The sequence below is a fragment of the Apteryx rowi genome, unplaced genomic scaffold (assembly GCF_003343035.1).
Source record: "Apteryx rowi isolate R43461 unplaced genomic scaffold, aptRow1 scaffold_256, whole genome shotgun sequence".
NCBI lineage: Eukaryota > Metazoa > Chordata > Aves > Apterygiformes > Apterygidae > Apteryx > Apteryx rowi.
The window spans coordinates 354,755-372,200 of NW_020448930.1; positions in this window are offsets into that span (position 1 = coordinate 354,755).

Consider the following 17,446-nt stretch of genomic DNA (forward strand, 5'->3'; position numbering starts at 1 on the left):
AATATTCTGAATTACATTTTTATAGTTTTCTAATTAGACTGAAATCCATAAGAAATGTAAAGATTGTGTTGTGAGAAAGATTCCAAAATGCTGAATGTTTGCCCAAACTGTATATCCCACAAGCTTTCAGATTAAAGCAGTTAATTATCAGCTTATGTATTTTAAATATGATTTTCTGTTCTGGTTTGGGCTTCCTCATCCATTATTTCATGTGCTGTTATTGAAATGTTCCCATTAAACAGCATGTAGAATAATTGCAGTGTATGAGGTGACAGTGTTATTTTTTTTTTTATTTCAAATAAAAAAGTCTGAGTCTTATCTTTGATTCATGATATCCTGATGTAATTATTTATTTATTATTACAGGCTTCATATAGTCACTCCACCTTGCATAACATTTTCTGTGGATGCTATGGACTAGCTTTCAGTGCTGTTCTTCCAGATTATTTGCTCTTCCCTCTCTATTTATCTGATTCATAAAAGGTTTCTCAAGACAGTAGACTCTCACTACCAATATGGACACTTACTTTTAGCTTTTCAGTGACTATTTCAGTGACTATTTATCAATGTCCTGACAGCATGGCCTCATGTAAGTGTAGACAAAGTTCAGCTTCATCCTTATCTGAATGGCTGTTAACTGACTTAAGCTTTTAGATCTATCCACTTATAGTCAAGATAAAATTTAGCAAGGAGAACTGTATTTTGGTCTCCACTCAGACTGCAGAGTTCATCAGGAAATGACAATACAGTCAGGACAATTGCTTTGTTTAAGACCAGTTCGAAGGATGAGAGAGTATATGGGGGAACTCCCGGCACATTCCTGAACTTAGGATGTGTCTCATCCAGCTGCTGGTGGCACACAGGCAGCAGGCACGGCATGGGCTTGCTGGCCATGACTGTGTGAGAAAGTCTAACCTTGGTGTACTGGGTGCCATAACAATTTTAAAGACATGCCTGTTTCTTCCCAGATTGTAATGATGGCTGACACACTGCACCCAAGAGTGGTGAACTCATTTCAGCTACCTCCAGAGTCAAGGATTATGATTTCTACAGAAAGACAAGCTACATGCATATAAAGCTGAGTCCACATGCCAGGGCTTTCTTACATAAGTGTTAGATATCACCTTGCTGACACTAAGATGCAATTTATCAAGAGAGTGCAAGATGAGACCTTTTTACTATGTAAGCATCTTTAAAACCAATGCACACTTTCTATTACTCCGGTAATGTTTATGTATCAGGTTTACAGAGTATCCTTCTCAAGGTTCATCCCAGCAGACATTTTAAAAAGAATTATGAGTGTCACTACATAGACTCCATACAGTCTATCTTGTCTGGGTTTAGTCCTGACTGTGTCAACCATTCAGTTCCCACTGATCTAGGAATATATCATGGCTTGTGTCTCTTGGTGTGTAAGATTTATGAATGATCTCGTCTGTGTCTCTCCATGTTGAAAAAGAGATGAAAATTTCAGAAAAGTTGGAAATTTTTTTCCAAATATTGTGCAACAATTTTCCCCTATTTTCAACACTACCACAGTCACAATGTCTTTTTTGTTTGCTTTAATATCACTTTTACTTTATAAATAATAATCCAGATGGTTGTTTTTGTATATAAAAACAAATGAATTCTCTTGTATTAGGCTACAAAGTCACAAGTGAAAGCATGGCTGCTTTGTTCAGACTTGAGGTTAAAGTTCTCTTCCCTTTCTTATGGTAAGCCCAATGACATGGATATTTCACAAATGTATTTGCCCTCAGCAACTTCCTTTTTTAAAGTCATAAATACACTGTACTGCTTAAGAAAAAAAAAAAAAAACTTGGCTCTTTGCCATATAGTACACAGGGTCCTGCAGAGGTCATCTGAAGTGCATAGCCTATTCTGAATTCCTTCAGTTTGCATGACTTTGTCAGTCTTAAACTGATGATTCTGACAATATTTCTCTGCATCCCCTGCTGAACGTTTAAATCCGGTTTCCTACTGCTTTTCATACTGACACTTGCTTCCACGTTGATGAAATGAAGTCATAATTAAACAAAAAAAATCCCATGCATAATTATAAAATAGTACCCAGCCTATAATTTGTGCTGCCTGCAGGCATTTTTAGATACTTGTTTTTATTTGAGTTATGTGGCTTTTCTCTAATACTAATAACTCTGTTTTTCCTGTGTGCCTTTCTCTAATTCCTCTCAGATGATGTCAGTTTATGAGATTAGTTTAATTCTCTTAGATGTCTTTCCAGAACTCAGTGACCTCACTCCGCAGGAGTGGACACCCGGAATGTGCAAGTGTGCACTCCACGTCCTGCCTCTTAACACCAGCCTATTCCAAGATGCTTTCTGCAAGTACTAATGTGCAAGGCAAGAAACCTGCCATGATGCCAGAAAGCTTCTCTGAGGTCCCTGATGATTCTCAGAATCTATTTTGCTTATGGGGTCATTCAATTATGTCTGAAATTAGTTCAGTTATTCATTTTGGTTTGCTAGTATAAAAATAGAAAATATTTTGAAATCTAGGGCTGTATTCAACCTGTAATTTGAATAAATTGAAGAATGAGTCTAACTGTGGGGTTTGGGGGCTGTTACATTTTTAAGTAATGCTGAGACGGCAAACTTGTGTCAAGACCTCCCTGCAGAAAACTTCAAAGGCATTCCTTCCAGGCACAGAGTTTATTCTAGAATAGTGGAAGTTTCTTTCTGAGGTTCAAAGGGTCATTGCTAGAGAACTCATTATCTGTAAGGACTGGTGACTTGAGTAAAAAATCTAAAAACCAGAAAGAATATTGACCATGTTCACAAGGTGACAGCATTTTGGAATCAGTCAATAAATAGATGATGGGCAGATATTTGAGGGGTTGAATGTGGTTATAATGTAAAGAAAGAGATTTTTGAAGTGTGGAAAAAATACTTTATCCAAAGTGTCTAAATTATCTCTCAAAGTCAAATGAAGCCTGGTGCTAAAAGTCCATTCAAAAAAGCTATCAAGGAACTGGGGAAGATGACTCACTGATGGAAAAAAATCTAGAAATGTTGTAAAGCCAGCAAAGTATATTTTCATTAGATATTATTTTTCCTGTACTTTGTACAAGGAACAGACAGGATATCAGTATGTCAGATTCCAGGTGTGACAAACCTGGAAAAAATGGAGCTAAAGCAAAAGGCTTTCTGTGCTTATCTTTAGATGGCAAAACTGTGCTGAAAGTGTTAGTATTTTAGCCACCACAGATCAGGCAATGGGACCAAGTTATCTTATAACATTTGCTTTTCCTATTGGCTGTACCATTCTTCCCATGCAAGTGTTTAGGACTATGTCTCTTGACTGGACTCCAGCAAAGAAGGCAGATGGGTACAGACCCTTCAGCACTTGTGATGCTGGTCCTTCTCCAGAACAGTGGTCTCCTCAGCAGCACTGCCTGCTTCAGATATTCAGTGCTGTCAATGCTTGGCCTCTATATTCAATATGCTTCTCTAACCAGACCCAGGTATTCCAGAARATTGACTAAAGTTACAGAACAACGGATGTAGTCAAAAGCTGTGACTGTTGGGTGTCACCATAGAAAATTCCAGAAATTAGCATACTGAGAGTAAAACTTGGCTGTCGGAAAAAACAGAACTTCCTAAAAAAGAGTGATGCCAACCAAGAACAAGGCACAGCATAAGCTCCTATTGATACAGCAATTTTAACTTTCTTCATGTGCCCTTTCTATCATAAATACATTTCAGCAAATGCCTGCATATATATTTTTTAAAAATCCTCAAAAACATATCCCACGGATCTTTTTTCCCATGGATAAGGACAAGAGAACATTTGACAGACATCAATCACAGTGCATGTCACATCACAGCAATGGATACTCTTGTGAGAACCTCTGGAGGTGAGAACTAAGGTCTGCCAAATGCCCACGTTATATCCATTACCTACCGATGCTGAATCTGGGGTACCGTAGGTTATATTTAGGTTAGGAACTGAAGGTAGTCAGTATGAATCTAATGAGACACAGCTCTGTAGAAGAACAGCTTATGTCTATATTAGTAAATTAAACTGTGTCAGGAAACATTTCCAGGGACTGGAAGACAATTGCTGGTACTATCAAATTGCTAGAAGGACTGCTGGCATCCTTTTGGCCTGAATCAACAGAAATATCTTCTCAGAATTTGAGAGTTAGCATAGGGCAGGGACCATTCCCAAAAGTCAGACTAGGTGTTCTGGAGCATTTAAGAGTTAAAAGAGTCTAATAGTAGGGCCAGAGGCTGTTTTGTCCCAATTAGTCTTAGGGACAGAAAATAGGTGATGACACTCTCTAGGTTACCAGTAGAAAGAGGTGTATCCTCTGAGTATGCTGAGCCACTGTTCCAGTACTGAATCAGAAGGATAAATACCATCTATTATATTTCTTGCCACCTTTTAAATGGAAATAAATGCTTTCTGCACAGGTTTCTTTCTTTACCAGCACTAAATGGACAGAACTTTGAAAAAGGATTGCTTCTCTTAATATTTTCCTTTTGCTTGCGTGTGTGTTACTGCATTCAATAGTCACCTGAAAATTCCTGACAAAAGCTTACAGAAATAGGTATGTGTGTATATATGTATAGTCCACAGTAACTGAAAGTAGAGATGTAACTAAAGTTGTCGTTTTTAGTTTAGCTTTGATGTCAGTGAAGAATGAAAGCTAAAAGGTAGTGTTTAAAAGCAATGAATATTAGGATTGCATTTCTGATTCTTAAACCAGTAATTAAATGGGAATGTAGCTGTCCTGCAGATTTATCTTAGCCTCTCATCTTATTAGTATCACAATTTTGTAAACAAGAAATCAGCTTAAAAGTGCCAGTTCTGACTGAAATGAACTTAAATATAACTATTATCATCCACATGAGACAAAAAGTGCTTCTCACTATGCATACTTTGAGCTTAAATGGAATCACTTTTGTTTCACTCAAGTTTTCTTACATTCCCTCCACATGAACATAATTGCACCAGAGGGGATCCTTCATCCTTTATATTTTGGTCCCTCAACTGCAGCAGTAAGTTGAATGTAGTTTAATAATATTTGTGCTAGGTAATGGCTTGTAATAGGTTCCAGAATGATTTTCCACTGTAATATGTGCTTCCCCAAAGGATTCAAGAGCAAAGCATAGCTATCAGCTACATGAAAAGTAACTACTATAGAGTCTGAACCTTTCAGAGTTAATGCTGCACTACTAAAATACTGGAGCATCTCACCTTATGACATCAAAAGTTATAATACTATACTGCTCTAATCCCAGATGGTTTTCGGCTAAATAGATATGGCTATGGCAACTGATTGTCATTGTTGCCTGGTTGAATGTCTTAAAATGTTATTGAAATTTTCATGATTTTGGTAAGCTTATATTTCTCTTCCACCCACTAAAGAGTGAAAAGAAGTGTAACTTAAAATCCACAAGATAAAATAAAAGTGCTGTAGTGTGACTGAAATACTTCCGACTATTCAAGCTCAGACATTTCCCAAGTGACTTGGATAGCAGATAAATACATTACCCACAGTCTTATATTTTGATAATTTGAAATTAAAAAAAATCAAGTATTGCAATGTAGTATCATAATTAAAGACAAATTGTTCATGTTTTCCCTCATTTACATCATTACAACAATCTGTCTTTCATAAACCAAAACTTAACTCCCAAAACAAGTGTTCTTAAATTGAAATTACGTTTAGATCTAGACCTAAATCTGTATTTAAACTCTATACCTGGCACCTCTTTTTATATAAGATTAATCTTGTGACTATGTCTTCATATATGACCAGACTTTGCAATAACTTTGCCTGAACTCAGGACTTGCAGGTTGAATACAAGATGTGTATAATGCCCTTTTGTTATAAATAATCAGGTTAAAATATTCATGAGATTTCTATTTTTAAAAATGTCCAGAAAGTTATTTTGCATTGTTCTGAAAGTATTTGAATTCAGACTTTTTTACTTATCAAGTCTCTCCCTCTTTCTTCTTCCTTCTTAGATATTCATAATTAGATTCAGAGAAGGAAAGACCTAAAACTTTTTCCATAGTTCAGGTAGGAAGCATCCAGATGTTAATGATTTATACCACAGAACAGCATAGTGTCTTAAAATTAGAAGTGTGGTGCAGTCTATGAGGACATAGCATTTTAAAATGAAAGGAAAAGGACTGACAAATCAGCCACAATATTTCTAAAACTTTTGACTCTAAAAGCTATTGGATGAGTTTGGAAGCTGTAGGCACAGCTAATATCAACACAGCTGGGAAGTTACTGTAAAGGATATAATTATGAAGACAGATTTATGGAGCATCTTGCTAGGTACAGTCTTAAAGAATAGAAAGACAACTCCATGCAGATACATGGCTGAAAATTGCAACCACGAGATATGTTTATGTCTTTGACCAGTAATTAAAGGCTTTGCTTCCTTTCATTCAGCACTAGTTTCCTTCTCAATGGCCTGCAGTCATTCATGTTGATCAATGATTTAATCATGTTATCATTCCGTCAGTTTAGTCTCAAATCCTTTTGTGGGATCTTTTACAGTTTAATAGAGCTTATTTTCAGGTTGGAAAGATCTGAGGAGTTCGAGATTAAGATCTAACCAAACCCCTTGTAGCCATCCAGTATTGATGTGCAGTCTGGAATGCAATGTCTTTAACCTTCATAGGAGATCTTTCTAACTGTCATCATGAAGGTCTTCCCATTATAGGTGTATTTGGGGATCATGTTTAGGCAGATCATTTTCCCTTGCTTTATTTCAAATTTTGCATGATGCTCTTCAGTGCTGTATAGCAGCAGCAGGATAAAATCTCTCATGACGTTCAGAAATTGTAAATCAGATCTCCAGTTTTACTGTTGGTCTGAGTGTTTGAAATTTGCATCTGTATTGTGCTCCATTAAAGTACCTTGATAATTTTGTGTCTGAATGGAACAAGATGCAGGACTTTGTATTCTCACTTGCTTCAGCCAGCCTTCCTACAGACATTCTCCCTTAACAGAATGCTGTTCTTATTTTTCTACTGATTTTCTCTACTTGAGAAAGATTTGAAAAAAAAACCCCCAAAGGATATGAGATACAAAGTTACTTATATTGATGCAATTATTTTAAATACAATGAAACCATTACAAAAACATCTCTGCTAAGCTAAACATTTCCACAGTAAAAGGAATTATTGGATAAATGGCTGTAAAACCCTGCTTACCCTAGGATTAGACCTTGCTTTCCTTAGTGTAGCAGAAAGCCCCACTGACTTTGATAATCATTTTGATATTTTTCTGTATCTTTTACTCTTTCCTGTATCTTTTTAGGGACAGAACTAAAAGGATTACACGTAATATGCCAGATGCAGTTGCGCTATGGATTTGAGCAGTGGTGATAATGATGTTTTATGTTTTGTTCTCTGCTGCCTTTCGATAATTCCTAATATTCAACTTTTTTTTTTAATTGTTAATGAATATTAAGGTGATGGTTTCATTAACTGATCTTATTCTTGAAGGGTAATAGTAAATGTAGAGCCCACCACTGTGTATGTATGCTAAAGCTTATTTTATTCGTTGTGCATTACTTTGCATTTATCACCATTGAATTTTGGCTGTTAAATTACTGCCCAGTCACTCAATATTATGAGATTGTTCTGGGAATCTCCACAAATGATTTTTATTTTTATCACCCTGAATAATTTAATATATCAGCAAACTTTGTCACCTCAATGTTTATTCCTTTTCCAGCTCAATACATTCAACGACAGATCCCCATATAGATCTCACTGGGACCTAACTGGTAACGTGTATAACAACAACAAAAAAATCTACCTTTTGTTTATAACCTTTAAATAGGAATTAATTCAGTTAGATTTTCAAAAAGACTCATAATAAAACTGATCTTTCAGGATATAAAAGAACTTTTTTGAAAATTTAATGGGATCTTCACCTACAATATTACAGGATTACTGTTACTCATTGTTGGTTTTTTGATTCCTTCCAAGAGATCTAACATRTCTATGAGAGATGACTTGCCTCCACAAAATCGAAGTTATTTCTCCTCTATTATACCACAGTTGTTTTTACGTCTACTAATTCTATTCTTTATTGTTGTTTCAACCAATTTACTTGGTATGGAAATTTGATTTCATTGGTTTCTTGTTTCCTGGAACTTATTTTGTAATTTGATGTCACATTTATTTCCTTACAGTCCCCAGGTACTAACGCTGTTTTAAATGCTAGTTTACTCAGAAGAATTTAGTAGTTTGCTAATTTTGTATTCAATTTTTTGGGTGAATCTTGGGTCGTTCTGGGATTTGTATTATTCTTTTTTTTTTGATTGGTTCTAAAAATATTTCTGTTAAACTGTTTGCAATTCTTCTGGCCAGTATGCTGTAGAGAATGATAACAGCTTGGGAATCTTCCTAAGCTGTATGCTGAACATCAGTGTGAGGAATTCATTTAGATTTTCGGGTATGGGTTTATATTTTCCTTTAATTTAGTTTCAGTTTACCATATAACTTGGTGTATAATATATTTCATGTTCAGCTCACAGACTGTTTATTTGTTAAACTCAAGCTTTGGCAGACAAAATAAATTTCCTAGATGTATGCAAACATTTAGTAGTGTCAGTAAAAAGTTATAAATATTCATGGCAGGAAGTTTCCTTCAAATTTTAAATCTGAAATTAGAAGTCCAAAACACACCGATTTAAGGAAAACGGATACCAAGAGGTCTAGCTTACATGTGAGTTGTAGTTTTGAAATATTTATCTAAGCCCTTCAGGATTGTTCTTAAAGGTTGGCAATTTCCTCTTTAAGGAGTCCAAGCAATTACACTGGCTTTTGAGACACCTCTTATTAAAATATTTCCCACAGGTATTTTACAAAGCTGTAGGTTTTTCAGGCCATGATGCCTGCATTTGAGCTTTGCTCTGACTCCCTTAGGCCAAAAGCTCATGAATCATTACGTTACCTGCCTTTGGAGGAAGGCAAGAGGGACTAACTCAGCAGCTGCAGGCCGACTCCTTCTCTCCCTATTCCCTTTCTAAAAATAGGCCAAATGGTTTTGTTTACTCTAATTTCTTCTCAGGTTTTCCCCTGTAATCCTGCAGCTGGGCTCTTGCTAGAGTCGGAAATTGAGAGGAGTAGGAGGTTGGCTTGTTTTAGAAGAAGGAGGGGGAAGGTGTGCATGGGAGACTGAATGAGGGAGGAGAAGAGCTATCATCAGATAATGAATAACAGGTAATTTGAACTATGCGAATACTGGCAAAGGTGGCTGCTACCTACAGGTGTTTTCTGAGCAAAGCTGCAGTGCTCCAAACAGATCAGGACTGTGGGGAAAAACAGAGGGATCACCTCAAAACTTGAGAAAAATCTCTTTTTGCTTTCAGTAAATGTTTTTCAAGAGTTGCAAATAAAAAAGACTAATCCTTTGCAGTGTTCTTTATACTATCTTTTCCATTTTGTTTTGTTTCTTAGATTTTTTAAAATGTATTTTAGTTTGTGTTCCTCCATTCAGGCAGAACTAGTTAGTGGCTGTTATAGACATTGCTGAAAGCCTTATCTGACCATTAGAAAACAAATACAGACTGACCAGTTTGAAACAACAGCCATAAATTGTCACAGTCTTTTTGTTAGTTTCTGTTGTGTATGTAGCTTGATTTCCTATCTTCCTCTTTCTTAAAACACACAATTATGCCTCTTTCTGTCTTGAAAAATCTTCATCTTTGTAATAAATTTTCCACGTGTCATACAAATTATTGTTCACAACTGTAGCTTGTTTCTTCCTGTGCAGTATACGGACAAAGATTTAATCATTAACAGGTGTATCCCCCTGTGTATCTTAATTGTCTTTCGATTCAGAGTAAGAAGGCAAAATTCACTGACCTTCACAAGTGCCAGTTTCGAAGGTGTGAGCCTGGAGTGACACTGGAGTCTTTATCACCGGTATTGCATATGCTCTACCCCGTGCGTTGGTGTCAGATCATATTACCATGGATTTTTCATACAAATTACATAGTTTAGCAAGTTGAGAGTAGATCAATAGATGAGTTACTGTATGTCAATTGAAACCTGCTAGGTGGATTCAAGAATGTATTGAAACAGGCTTTTATCTTTAAACATACAAGTAATGCCATGGACTTCTGCAGAACTAGTCGTATATTTAACATTAGGCAGGCTCAAACTCTTTTTTTTTCTTTCTAGGTTTTACTTTGATAATGCTAAAGAACACTTGAAAACAACTGGAGAATGTAAGCAAACTTGTGCATCTTTTTCTCCCTCTAATTAATTAAGATTAACCATTTCACTTGGGAGCTCATTGTCAGCACTGATAAATAAATAGTAGTCCAGACTTGTCACACTGTCTGGTAAATCTCATTTTTGTGTACTGTTTTTTCCTAAATGTCATTTTTCAAGTACTTATTTCAATAATTAGGTTTTAAAGTGTTGTGAAGGAAGCTCCTCACTAATGTTTTTTGTAGCAAGAGTCCGATGTTCTGTTTGACTTAAAAGTCTCTTCCAAAGTTCACAAGGACCATTTGACCTTTTAAATGCCAAAATGGGACTTGTAAAGTTCCTATAGTCCTCTCCCTGCTTTCCTGAGCATTTACACTACTTTGTTTTCAATTAAAGGTTTGAAGCTTTTCTTTTTCAAGGAAAGTACAACTTGCATATGCACTGTTGCTCCTCATTTGCTTGTAAAATATTTTCTCTCATAACTATACATTTGTTTCACAGGAATTATTTTTAGAAGAGAAACATGCCTTGAAGATTCTGTTTTTATGCTTTAGACCACATTGGAATTTTGTCACACCTATTAGCTGAACTTGGGACCTCACAAATTCAGAGAAACCTAATAATACAGGAAATATTTTCTGCTTTAAAAAGGAATACATACTGTATACTATTACTTTCATGTCTTCCCTTTGTTTTTAGTGCCTTCTGAATATTTATGGTAAGTGATGTCATTAAAACCATCTGAGAATATTAATGATGAAAGCTCTTTGAAACAGAAACACTCTTGTCCTGTTCTCATCCGCCTCCTGGCAAATGCTGTTGACACAAAGGTCTGAGTTATTTCCTATAGTCATGTCTTCTGGAGTATTCCGTTTCCCAAAAAGCAAAATCATTTTCTAACCTCCTATTTTTAAACACAAAAAACAAAGGTCAGTTTGAAGCCACTGTCCATAATCATATTTTGTACCGAAATCTTTAGAGGGACTGGTTTTGGTTTTACAGATATGGAGGTTAAAGGAGAATAGCAAGTACTTGGAATTTTCTGATTAAAATCATCCAGCACAATGTGTGATAGGCACCAATGTACAAACTGGGCTGTGCTTTTGCTTGGCATTTCCATGGATGCAGACAGGATGTACCTAAGAAAAAGAATATATACAAACCTTCTGGAACTTCTAAGGCTCAAAAGGTTGTAAATTTTGGCTATGTGTCCAGGTGACTTCCCAATGGGACAAAGATCTATTGCCTTGTAAACATATTTAATGGGCAAGCTGCCCACCTTTGCTCCTTTGCAAAGTCCTTGATTTTAAAATCCCTCACATTGGTGCTAATCAGTTCTAGCTCCACGGAGTTTAGTAGAAACACTCGCCACCTCAAAGCTGCCAGTGAACTGACTAGCTGAGAGGCAGAAACAGGTTTTGTTCATGTCAGCTGTATTTCCTATCAGATGAAGCTCAACCAAGCTACTGGGAGCACATAGAAAGAATCTTTAGTCTCATTCTCGATGTTGAGGGAGGACTATAGTGCTGGAAAAATGATGGATTCATACAAAGAAGTCTGGCTCCAAAATGCATGTGGGTTCCAAGGGTGGAGGAGAGAGGATGAAGGGAGTATGCTGGAGTTTGGGTGCTGTCAGATTCATCCACCTAATATCAGGCACTAAAATGAGGTGTTGAAGAAATTAGCCTCTTGATAGTCAATGTATCAAATCATCCTCTAGAACTGCTTATTTAGCTCTTACGTGATAAATGGGATAAGAGGTTCTTCCTGTCATATTTCCTAATGGGATTTCTTTCTCTGTTTAGAATAGAAAGGTCCTTTTATGTAGATAACCATTCTGCGCAAGAGAAATAGAACAGGGCCAAACTGCAGGTTGATGATCCCCCCCCAGAATTGTGTGTCCAGTTAGCTGCTCTTAGGCCTCCTTAAAACTCTTCTCTGTCTGACAGAAATGATGGTAAGTCAGATGAGAACTTGCTAGTGTACTGAGGAATGCAATAAGCGCAATGAGGTAATTCCTCTTAGTCAGAAAGCCTGACTGAGAAGTGGGCTACACATGGTTTCCAGCTCCTCAGCCTTCCTGGAGACAGTGTGAAGCAATTAGCCTTGCAGGATGTGGAACAGACTCTTCTGTCAGCATGGCTACCTTCTTTAAATAAGGTCCAAGGTGCAGAGATGGGGAGCAGGTAAATCTCGGGGAATAGCCGCAAGTAGACTGCCTGTTGTGGAGCACAGCCTTGGCTAAACACGCATGAAGCAGGAGCACTGTACCTCTTGAACTGTTTGTCTTCAAAGTCAGGTCTACAAGGCCAATTAGATGTAAATTTTCATCTACGTCCTGTTTGATCAGCCAACAGAAACCGAAAGCCAGAAGGACCTCTGGTGAACAGAAGGAATGAGAAATAGGAGTCTGATTCTACAGCTTCTCTTTCTTGCTACTCCCAGGAGTTACTTTGACTACTTACTATTAGAGACCATCAGCTACAGCTGCCTTCCTGACCTTTTGATACAAACTCTTCCACCCTCAAAATTTTCCAGAATTCTCCCTAAGCTCTTTGTCTGCTTATTAACTCTTTCTGCCAGAAGCAAAAGTGACAGCGAGAAACTGTCAGTGAGACTGACTGTGGGATTCACTAGCTATGTGGAGATATCAGCAACAGCCATTACATGACATTGGCTGGAGGAGGCATGTTTTTCCCTAGATTCTTAAAGGAAATTCACAGATCTAGTTAAAGATGTGGGACACTGCCTGTATGCTGAAGCCTACTGCTTCTTTTGGGACCCATTAACCACCCAAGTTCATAATTCCTTTACTGTCATCATGAATGCATATGCTACAGCACTTCTGAGCCTTTCAGATCAGTAAGTCCAGTCAGCTTTCATGGCACAATGCTAAAAAGCCTCAGTGCAGTACTAGATTTCTAAACACTGAAAATGTAGGTAGGAAGGGACCTTCTGGAGGCTATCTTACCAGTCTTCTGCTCAAAACAGGGTTATCTTTGAAGTTAGGCTGAGTTGCTCAGGGCATTGTACAGAGAAGTATTGAAAATCTCCAAGGATGGAGATTCTGAAACTTCTCTTGGCACCTAGTGCTTAACCACTCTCAAGTGAAGAATTTTTTCCTTACATCTAATTGGAATTTCTGCTGTTGCAACTTGTAACCTTGTAACTCTTGCCACTTGTTTTTACTTCTGAGGACTTTAAAGTCCCCTATAGATTTCACTTCAGCACCTTGTGATGAAATAAACTCTGCTGTTTTCCTAAAGTGAGGTGCAGGGAGATAAATGACTTATTCAAGGTCAATCATAAACTAAAAGCCAGATTTAAAGCTCCACTTATGTAATTATCTAGTAGACAAATTGACATTTCTCATTCTGTTATAAAAGAAGAGAATAAAAACAATAAAGAAACCGCAACACAAGAGTGACTTTTGTTTTTCTTAAGACATCTGTGATTACTTATGGCAAGAGTTGCTCAAAGTGTAGTTGTCAAACCAAAAAAATGTTTGAAATTTCAGCTTTTCCTTTGTTTACTCTGAAATAATTTCCAAACCATTTTCATAAGCTGAGAATATATTTGATATCTGTAAGTATTTGCTAAGTATTTCAAACTTAGCAAATTGGCCAGACTGCAATTTGTTACTGAACTGTTCACCTCACCTTTTACTTGTGGCGGTCTGATTGTTTTTTCTGTCTGACAGATGTCAAACTTTTCAGATGGTAAGCTAGGAATGGCAAATAGACTATAGCGAATAGTAACACAGTCACATCCATTATCAATTCTTGGAAGTGCCAGGATTCACAAGCATATTCATGGATGTTCAGCTACCATTGGAACACCTACTAATTGTATATAGAATTATGCCATAAATACAGTGAACAGAAACTGGTCTGTTATTCATGGTCAGTGTCATGGGTATTACTGGTACAGGATTTCCTTAAGGCCCCAGCTGATCACAAACTTCCTCTGAACAGCACTGAGCCTAAGATGTAGCAAGACAAAGGTGAGAGAAGAGCTGGGCATTTCTGCCAGGAAGACAAGGGAAATGCTGACTGATAAATGACTTGCTCAAAAATATCCAAGAAGCATCTAGTAGATCTGGAAACTTAATTCTACTGATCACCAGTCCAGTGCCTTAAATGCAAGTCATTTTCTCCCCAACTTTAAATAGTTTTCTCCACAACCGTAAACCAGTTCTATTTTCAAAAATAAGCACAATAACCAGACTTCCTATGGCTTGTACCTGGCTTGCTGACTTTATCAGACAATACGTTAGACTCTGTATTACAAGCTGGCAGCTTCCAGATATTTGCTTTTTAGAAGTAAATTAGCATTGCTCTGTTTATTTATTTATTTCAAGGAATAGGGAGGAAGCATTGGAATTGCACTTGCTGGGATAGAAGGACAGAGATCAGTGGTAAAACAATAATGCTTCTAAGCAGAGTACGTAAAAGCAAACAAAGGCGCTTTTCAGTCTGTTAGTTTGGAGGCCAGTGTCATGCCTCATAAGTACCTCAGGGTGGGGCGGACATGCCGCTGCAGAATTACGCTGTGAGGCTGAACAGCAAATACCGGAGAGGCATTCACAGAAAAGTGACTGAAAAACRTGCAGTAAAAACAAAGTGTTCACATGAATTCTATCATGCAAAAGAGCCCTACTACTTCATAGTAACATTTTGAAATACTGCAGTCTCCCAGGCCCAGCTGCATTTTGGAAATTTTCTTTAGGTTATTGTAGCAGCTTGGAAAAAAAAAAAAAAGACTGCATGTGTTTCTGTGGATTGCATTCCTTCTGAGAAGGACTGCAAGTTAATGGTTCTATCTTGGACTGCCGTGTGTAAAGTATGCACAGTGCAAAAGCCAACAGCTATTTAAGAGACACCTCCGTTCCTATTCCTTTGGTTGGAAACAGGAAAGCAAGGGCACCTTCAGGTCCTGAGTCTACATCGCATTTGTTGTAAGACAGGGCCTAGAAATTTAACTTTTACTATATCTTTGTGAAAAACAGTTCTGTGAAGAATTTCAGCTGTGTTTCTTTAACTTGAGTAACATCTACTTCAGATTTTTTTTTGCTCCTACAGCACACATAAACACTTCTATAAACAAAAGAACAATTGTTTCAGTTCCATTCACTTTAGAGCGCTAAGTCCAAAAATCAAAGCAGTAATCTATCTATGTGAATTCAAGCTTTGGCCATATAGAAATCCTAAATTTGTGGCTATTAAGTATGAACTAGAATTTCATTTTTATATGTGAATATTCATGTAGCAAATATGAACTAATGAGTTGTTAGGAATATAGGTTCAAGGTAGAAATAGTATTTTTCAGGCTGTTCATGTTTCCTTGATATTGTACAAATTCGTACATCACAGAGCAAAGACATTTGCTGTCTAGGTCACAAATATTTCCAGTCAGCAGCAGAACCCTGGTTCCTCAGCTCTACAAAAGCAGGCCTGAGCTAAAGGATATTCTAAATCAGCAATATCAGTTATAGGTCACTTAACATCTTCTCTTGCCAAGATGAAAGAGGTCTGTGTCACACAGGCATGCATGCACAAGCACAAATGTCATGTCACAATAACCTCTTTATGTGCTATGCCTGGAATGAAGAACAAACGTACCCATATTTGATCCTTTTTTCCTTCGAGAAAGTCACAGAGGGACCAGAGGTACTGTTAAAAGAGAAACTAGCACCACTACTGGGAAGATTTGACTTTCAGTCTGTTGTTTTTTAATATTAAATTAATCCTATCACTATGATAAATAAGTCTTCTCTCTTGATGGCTTTTACACCTTTCAAATATTTGTAGATTTATCTCCCTGCTCAGTAGTCTGTAAGCCAAGCTATACATACTCAGGCATTGTAATCATTCCTATATGAAGGCATGAGAAATGAGAGACATCAAGCTGCCCTAGGTAAGGCTGCTAACAGAGTACTGATGTATGGTGACGCACATAAGGAAGGTCATCTAATGCACAACACCTGCACTTTTCTGCTTATCATCTGAAACTGAAATGCATGTGATTTTTCTCCTCTTCTCCACCCTGTCCTCAGTTGTGTGTTGCTCTGTTATTAAAGGCAAATAAATTACACTTCTTGGCATTTTGAGCTGTGTTTGTTTTGTTTTTAACAAAGATTTCCAGCCCCAAACACCAGTTTTACTCAGGGTTTGTTGTGTCTTGCCTCCTGTTCTCTTACTGATGAGGAGCTGCCTCCAGTTGAGATGAAGCTTGAGAGGGGATACGACGCACGTGTAATTTTCCTGCAAACTGCATCCAACGTCTCCAGTTCCTGGCAAAACAAAAAGGAAGAATGGAGTATTTGACTGGCCAGGGAAAAGAAAAGCATCTCAGCTGCTTGTCTCTAGCCACCTGGCTATCACAGCAGGCAGAAAGCTTAAAAAGAAGAAAAGTAAACAAAATCAAGCAGGAGATGTGGCTGGGAAGTGAGGGAGCTGGACAGCATAGGTGGAAGGCTGAGCCTCGGGCTGTTAGTCAAAGGTTAGGCGTGTTGGCACCTGCTGCAGATCAGCTAGTGGAAAAGGAAACCCATCACTCTCATTTGCAGCTTGAGGAAATGTAACAGGCACCATCAGGCTTTGTGTTGTGCTGTCCGGAGCCCTGGTTTTGATCAGCCTCCAGGTGGCATGTGAGCAAGCACACCATTAGCAGTTCGCAGTCCTTGCGCCGTTATTTGTAGCTCTCACTTGTGTCTGTTTTGTAATCAGGTAACAAGCTCTGGGGTGTTTCTGTATATTAGCGTATTTTATGTACCACATCTGACAGGCTTTCAAGTGTGCTGCAGAATTATGCAAAATGAGTAAACTAGAGGCAATAGTAAACTTGTTTGCAAGGCCAGAGTTTCTAATTTCAAGGCAAAACTGGTAGATTTGTACAGCAGAACAATTTAGCTGGCCTTGTCTGCTATGGTGTTCCTGTTCCTTAGCTTTGGCACCTATTTTAAATGTTGCTGTTGTCTCACCATATGCTATGGTTGAATAAGGCCTAGGGAACTGAAAGATGTAGATCTAATAGAAATCAGAAATGCCTTCTCCTTAATAACTACTTACAATGGATGGCCAATCAAGCCAAAATCAGTATTTATGAATTCTCTTTAGCATAATCACCTTCCACAAATAACTGACTCCCACATCTGGTTTTTAATTTCAGCTGAGCAGTGAAAGCTACTTCACTTTTTAACCATATTGCATCTTTTAGTATTTATACTGACT